The sequence below is a fragment of the Macaca thibetana genome, chromosome 20, assembly GCF_024542745.1.
Source record: "Macaca thibetana thibetana isolate TM-01 chromosome 20, ASM2454274v1, whole genome shotgun sequence".
NCBI classification, from domain to species: Eukaryota; Metazoa; Chordata; class Mammalia; order Primates; family Cercopithecidae; genus Macaca; species Macaca thibetana.
In genome coordinates, this window is record NC_065597.1 from 64,517,459 (window position 1) to 64,525,080 (window position 7,622).

Genomic DNA, 7,622 nt, shown 5'->3' on the forward strand with positions numbered 1-7,622 from the left:
CCTCTTATAGCCAGCCTGTTGACAGGAAAGGCCTCAGTTGCCAGAAGTTGGGTCAAAGTGAAACTGCCTCAGGTCCAGCCTGGGCAGGGATGTGGGGGCAGGGGAGGAAGGCACACTCAAGCCTTAAAGCAGGCCCCCGTTCACTGGATTCACAATGGGGAAACTGAGGACCAGAGATGTGGGCCCAGCTCCCTTTGCAGGCATTAGGAGGGAATTGGGTATGATTACCCAAATTGCAAATTTGATCACCTTATAACCCAGTTATATACTTAGCTCCCACTGCAAATAAAAATTACTGTCAGCTCACCCTTACCTAGCACATTCCAGTTAGGTATTATTATTGTCTACTTTTACAGATGGGGAAACTGAGGCCAGGAGAGGTTATATTTCTTGTCCATGATTTCACAGGTAGTCGAAGTAAAAGAAGCAGTATTTGAACCAAGCAAGGTGACTCCACAGTGTTCCAGCAGCTCTCAACTGCTAGATAGTCAAATATGACCCCTTTTCCATTAAACTTGAGGCCCCCCCACCATCTGGCCTCAATGTACATTTCCAACCACATCTCGTTCCTGTCACACTCCTCATCTGCTCCCGTTTACCCCAATTTCTCATGGTTCCCTAGGCTTTCCTAGCTCCCCAGGGAAAGCCTTTGCTGTTTTGCTTGCTTTCTTTTCACTTGGCAAACTCCTACTCAACCTTCAAAACCCAACTCAGCAAATACCTCCCCTAGGAGGCTCTCCTTGACTTTTTCCACTGGGTCCCACTGCCTCTGTTAAAGTCCACGTGAGGGACTGCCAAGAGGTTGCTCTGTCTTACAGATTGAGTGCCAAGAGGGCAGGGACCTCTCTGAGAGAGTTTAACCTCTGTAACATAAGCAAGTTTACTTAATCACTGATTAAACCATTTTGTGCCTCAGTTTCCCCATTTGTTGATCATGAATTATCATTGTCACTATCTCCCAGGACTGTTAAGGGGATGTAAATGCTTGAATATCGTGAAGTGCTTAGAAGCATGCCTGGTACAAAGAAAGTTCTCTAGAAAAAAAAAAAAAATTTCTCTAGAGATGAGATACCAGTCCCACATCAAGTGCAGATAATGGGCTAAGTAACCAAGAAGCAATGGCGACAAGGATGCAAATGGGGTGGGGCGCGGTGGCTCACACCTGTAATCCCAGCATGTGGGGAGGCTGAGGCGGGCAGATCACTTTAGATCTGGAGTTTGAGACCAGCCTGGGCAACATGGCGAAACCCCGTCTCTACTAAAAATACAAAAATTAGCCGAGTGTGGTGGTGTGTGCCAGTAATCCCAGCTACTCAGGAGGCTGAGGCAGGAGAATCACTTGAACTCAGGAGATGGAGGTTACAGTGAGTTGAGATTGCACCACTGTTCTCCAGCCTGGGTGTCAGAGCAAGACTCCATCTCAAAAAAAAAAAAAAAAAAAAAAAGGATGCAACGGAGGGAAGGAGGAACCAGGGCACAGGGGTGAAGGAGACACTAATTCAGCCCCTCCCCAGGTGCAGATATGGTGTCCCGCCCCATCATGTGTCAGGCATAAAACTGGTGAATATTTTCTTTCTTTTTTCTTTTCTCCAAATTCCTGGTTTAATAAAGACTTGTTTGTTTTGAGGAAAAAAGGTCCCAAACATCAGGCTGTTCACAAAAATAACCCACAGTATCAACGTTAGAAAGCAAATCTTTTGTTTTTTTTTTTTTGTTTGTTTGTTTTTTTGAGACAGAGTCTCGCTCTGTCGCCCAGGCTGGAGTGCAGTGGCGCAATCTCGGCTCACTGCAAGCTCCGCCTCCTGGGTTCACGCCATTCTACTGCCTCAGCCTCCCAAGTAGCTGGGACTACAGGCGCCTGCCACCACGCCCGACTAATTTTTTTTTTTTTTTTGTATTTTTTAGTAGAGACAGGGTTTCACCATGATAGCAAGGATGGTCTCAATCTCCTGACCTCGTGATCTGCCCGCCTTGGCCTCCCAAAGTGCTGGGTTTACAGATGTGAGCCACTACGCCTGGCCTAGAAAACAAATCTTAAGACTATAACACTAATTATTTTTCTAGAGGCTGCGTTTGAGGTGCCAACTCTCATTCACAAAAATACATTGTTACATTTGTACATTTGTTACATTGTACATTGTTACACATGCCAACTCATTCACAAAAATACATTGTTACATTTGTACATTTCTTACATCCTACATTGTTACACAGCACACTGATGTAGGAGTGTAACACACATACTTCTAACTCAAAGCTGCTTTTAGGAGCTCATCAACTCAATGAGATTGCCTTTGCAGTTAGGGAAGCAACTACTGAACTTAGGTATGAATGAAAAGAACTGCACGCCCTGCATGACAAGAGATTATTTTGGAGACAGGTGATAAAACCATACACACTTTTTATTGTTAAGTCATAAAGAGGTGTCAAAATTAAAAGCAAAAATTACAAGGTAAGACTTAAAACTACGAGGAGTGTCAAAGGAAGTGAAAATGGGACTAGGCTCAGGGCAATATGAATTAATGAACATGGGAAGGACAAGGATGAGGAGGACGGTGAGCACATGCTGAAGATACTAGAAGAGAGGATCTGGTGAAACATTTGACCTTAGACAAGCACCTAGGCAAAGAAATAACAGGCTAAGATTTCTAAGCCCCTCTATGTGCTTACAAGTCATCTTCGCCATTGGCGCTGTCTGTCATGCTCTCCTTCCTCAGCCTCCTTTTCATCATCCTTGATCAACTCCAGCTGGTCATCCTCCCATCTTCATTATCCTCATCATCCACCAGGTCCCTCTCCTCAGCAGAGTCATGTGCACCCCCCTCAGACTCTCTCTTCACATGAGTCTCATGTGAGCTGCTGCTCTGCTCCTCTTCTGAGTTATCATTCTTCATCTCTACTCCTTGTTTGCTCTGTTTCTTTTCCATTTTTTCCAGGTTTTCCAGGAGAGAATCCACGTTTCATTTTATCTGGGTCAACTCCTTCTTAATGACCTGAAGGTCATCTCCTTTCAACTTTCCGGACTTGGAAGATCCCTGCTGTCCACTCTTACAAATGAAGCCACTTTTGCCCCTTCGCGAAGTGTTTCCTGATACACGCTGACATTTCAAGGGCACTACAGCCCCAGCAATAGAAGGAGGAGGAGGTACACGTGCTGGGTAACTGCACATCCTATCATAATAGTCCCATTAAAAGTCATAGTCCAAGTCAAAAGATGAGCTGAGTAGAAGCATGGAGAAGGGTGTTCTGTTTCTGACCTGTACTCTCCACTGCTGATCATTTCACGCCTGCTTTTCCTCGGTTCACTTTTGGCTCTTCAGCCAGGTTAATATCTAAAACCTGGCCAGCGATTATTCTGCCATCCGCTCCTGCTACAGCAGCCCGGGCATTTCTCTCATTAACATATTGAACGAAAGCAAAGCCCTTATGAACAGCGCAGCCCACACTTTTGCCATACTTTGAAAAGATTGCCTCCACATCAGATTTCTTTACCACAAGAGTGTTGAGATTCCCAATGAACACACGTTCATGGGGCGAGGATCTGTCTTGTTGGTAACATTGCTGGCCATTGTGTTTGATGATAAGGTTTCTCACAAAGCCGAAAACGTAGCTGAAGATCAAAAATATCTCACAGGAGCAGGGAGGGAGAAGAGATTCAATTCTGAGTCTCCTACTCCCGGGTTCTACGTGGCGAAGCCAACTGCTGCTCGAGGTCGGCAACACGGCCACAACCGCTCAATCTTCATCTCTTCACCCCCACCCCCTTTCTTTAAAAAAAAAATATAGAGGCTGGGCTCGGTGGCTCACGCCTGTAATCCCAGCACTTTGGGAGGCCGAGACGGGTGGATCACGAGGTCAGGAGATTGAGACCATCCTGGCTAACATGGTGAAACCCCGTCTCTACTAAAAATACAAAAAAATTAGCCGGGAGTGGTGGCGGGTGCCTATAATCCCAGCTACTCGGGGGACTGAGGCAGAAGAATGGCCTGAATGCAGGAGGCAGAGCTTGCAGTGAGCCAAAATTGTGCCACTGCACTCCAGCCTGGGCAACTGAGCGAGACTCCATCTCAAAAAAAAAAAAAGAAAAAATAGAATCTTCCTATGCTGCCCAGGCTGGTCTCGAACTCCTGGGCTTAAGCAAGCTACCTGCCTCAGCCTTCCAAAGTGCCAGGATTACAGGGGTGAGCCACCACACCTGGCTGCAAACATTCTCTTAATGGTTGTATTTATTTCAGTGTGTATTAGGGGAAAATGTATCTCATAAAACCTTAGATGTTATGGTTATTATTCCCCGAGACAACACTAAAGTAGACATTTAGATTTCTTTAATGTTCAGGGGAACATTTGTTTAGAACAATATGGTGAAAAATTGTTTTTGGGCGTGGTGGCTGACACCTGTAATCCCAGCACTTTTGGAGGCCAAGACAGGTGGATTGCTTGAGCCCAGAAGCTCAAGACCAGCCTGGGCAATATGGTGAAACCCCATCTCTACAAAAAATACAAAAATTAGCTGGGCCTGGGAGTGCACATCTATAGTCCCAACAAGCAGGAGGCTGAGGTGGGAGGATCGCTGAAGCCTGGGAGGTCAAGGCTACAGCAAGCTGTGATTACACCACTGCACTCCAGCCTGGGGTGACAGAGTGAGACAACAATAACAAAACAACAGATAACAAACATACAATAATAACAAAAACATTGTCTTACGTGAATGAGGCAGTTTGAGGAATGCTGAATAAAGAAAAGTGAGACAGGCATATTGGGGGAAAAGAGACAGAGAGATAGACAGAAGGGGAGAGAAACAAAGAGAGAGTTGGGGAGATAAGGGAGAAAGGGATGGAGCCACCCAGAGAGGATGGAGAGAGAAGAAGCAACACATACAGATGGACGGACAGAGAGGGAGAGGAGAGAAGGGGGGAAATGGGAAGGAAATTCAAGGGGAAAATGAGAAGGAAAAGAAGGAAGAAAAGAGAAAACAGGGAGAGAACCTAAGGACAACAGAAAGGAGACATGGATGAACGAATGAGTGAGTGAAGGAATGAATAATCTAAGGCATGTATAAAATAAACGGCGAGGCCGGTTGCAGTGGCTCACACCTGTCATCCCAGCACTTTGGGAGGCCAAGGCAGGAGGATGGTTGGAGCCCAGGAGTTTGAGACCAGCCTGAGCAACATAGCGAGTCCCCTGTTTCTACAAAAAATACAAAAATTAACCAGGTGTGGTAGTGCATGTCTGTGGTCCCAGCTACTTGGGAGGCTGAAGCAGGAGAATTGATTGACCTGGGAAGTCGAGGCTGCAGTGAGCTGACTGTGCCACTGCACTCCAGCCTGGGCGACAGAGCAAGATCATGTCTCAGTAAATAAACAAATAAATAAATAAAGGATAAATGGACGAGCCAGGGGCTAGGAGCCAGGACGCAGACTTTCAGATGCTGTGTCCTGCCCGGCAGCCCCCAATGACGGCTGCCCACTGCACCCACCCTCATGCCTGTGTCGCTGGGGCCAAGCAGAGCCACTCTGGGCTCCAGGCCTGGTCTACGTCCCGAAGTGGTGGCTATTACTTGACTCTAAGAGGCTGTGACTGCACCACCGTCCCCTCCCCACTGAGAACCCTGGGCACCTGCTTTGCTCCAGCCCCAGAAAACTGAAAGTAAAAGCCGTCCTAATCACCCTTTGCCCCAGCCTTCCTGTCCCTCAACTGGTTTCTTAGAAATCAGCCGCCTGGGCTTCCAGGTGCAGCCTGGACTTCCTCTCCTGCCTAAAGGCCCCCTCCTCCAGGAAGGTGTCATGCTGCCAGCAAAGCCACAGTAGGAGACCTGTGCTGGAGTCGGGTGACCCCGAGAAAGCTTGGAAGGCATCTGCCGATCCTGCAAATGTTGATTCAGTGCCTTTGCATGCCAGGCACAGAGCAGTCAGAGGAATCTGAGCTGTTCATAGTTAGGATAAAAAGGATATAGGTGCTGGCTCACACCCGTAATCCCAGCACTTTGGGAGGCTGAGGTGGGCAGATCACTTGAGGTCAGAAGTTCAAGACCGGACTGGCCAACATAGTGAAACCCCATCTCTACTAAAAATACAAAAATTAGGCAGGTGTGGTGGTGAGAGCCTGTAATCCCATCTACTCGGGAGGCTGAGGCAGGGGAATCACTTGAACCCAGGAGGCAGAGGTTGCAGTGAGCCGAGATTCCGCCACTGCACTCCAGCCTGGGTGACAGAGCAAGACACTGTCTCAAAACAAACAAACAGACAAACAAAAAACCAACCAACCAACCATCCAAACAAACAAAAAAAAAACCAGACTTAGACATGGCTTGAATACTACCCGATCCAGGCCTCAGCAGGAGCATGGCTAATCAGGTCTAGGAACTGTGGGGAGGATGATAGGAGATGTGAAGTCAGGGAAGGCTCCCTGGAGGAGTTGCTGTCTGAGTCTTCAAACATGGGTGGGAAGGAGTTTACCCCAGAAGCTTCAGTGGGAAAGGCATCTCAGGCAGAGGGGACAGCATCAGCAAAGGCCTGGAGGTGTGATCTCTAGCAATGGGCCTGTGTTATCTACCATCATTGGAATAACTGGCCCTGTAGTAGCCATGTGCTATGGTTTGAATGTTTGTCACCTCCAAAGCTCATGTTGAAACTGAATCCCCAGTGTGGCAGTATTGAGAGATGGGGCCTTTAAGAGGTGACTGGATCAGGAGAGACCCATGGCTTAGTGGATGAATGAGTAATAGATGAATGGGTTATCATCGGTGTGGCCCTGGTGGCTTTGTGAGAAGAGGGAGAGAGATGTGAACAAACACACTCAGCCCCCTCACCATGGGATGCCCTGTGCTGCCTCGGGACTCTGCACTGAGTCCCCACTAGCAAGAAGGCCCTCACCAAATGCAGTCCTTGATGTTGGACTTCTCAGCCTCCAGAAGTTTTCTTTATAAATTACCCAGTTTCAGGTGTTCTGTGATAAGCAACAGAAAATGAACTAAGGGCCAGGCACAGTGGCTCATGCCTGTAATCCCAGCACTTTGGGAGGCTGAGGCAGGCAGACCACCTGAGGTCAGGAGTTCGAGACCAATGTGGCCAACATGGTGAAACCCCATCTCTACAAAAATACAAAAATCAGCAGGGCATGGTGGCAGGCACCTGTAATCCCAGCTACTCAGGAGGCTGAGGTGAGAAAGTCGCTTGAACCCAGGAGGCAGAGGTTGCTGTGAGCCAAGATTGTGCCACTGCACTCCATCCTGGGTGACAGAGCAAGACTCTGTCTCAAAAACAAAAAAAAGAAAATGGACTACGACAGCATGTTTCTCTATTTTTTGCAAGGGAAGAAACTGAGGTTTAGAGAAGTGTTATCTGCCCAAGACTGCACAGCCTGAGTGGAAATCCAAACTTTTCTCACATGAGATACAGGCAGTGCCCCGATCCCCATCATGGCTGTCACATCCGGACCAGGGCCCAGGTTCCCACTTTACCCTTAGGGACTAACTTAAATCCTTGGCACCATCCCATGTTTGGGAGTAGAAATAAAGCTTAGAGAGTTAAGTGACTTACAGAGCTTGGATTCACACTCAGGTCTATTGGAGCCCAAAGTCCCTCCTCCTTCTGCTATATGAGGAGTCCCAGCCCTAAGAACAC

The 7,622-nt window shown here is 47.6% G+C and overlaps 1 pseudogene; it reads right to left on the minus strand.

The window, feature by feature from the left end:
* Window positions 1–2,557: 2,557 nt before the first annotated feature.
* Window positions 2,558–3,569, minus strand: LOC126944715 (heterogeneous nuclear ribonucleoproteins C1/C2-like; annotated as a pseudogene).
* Window positions 3,570–7,622: the final 4,053 nt, after the last annotated feature.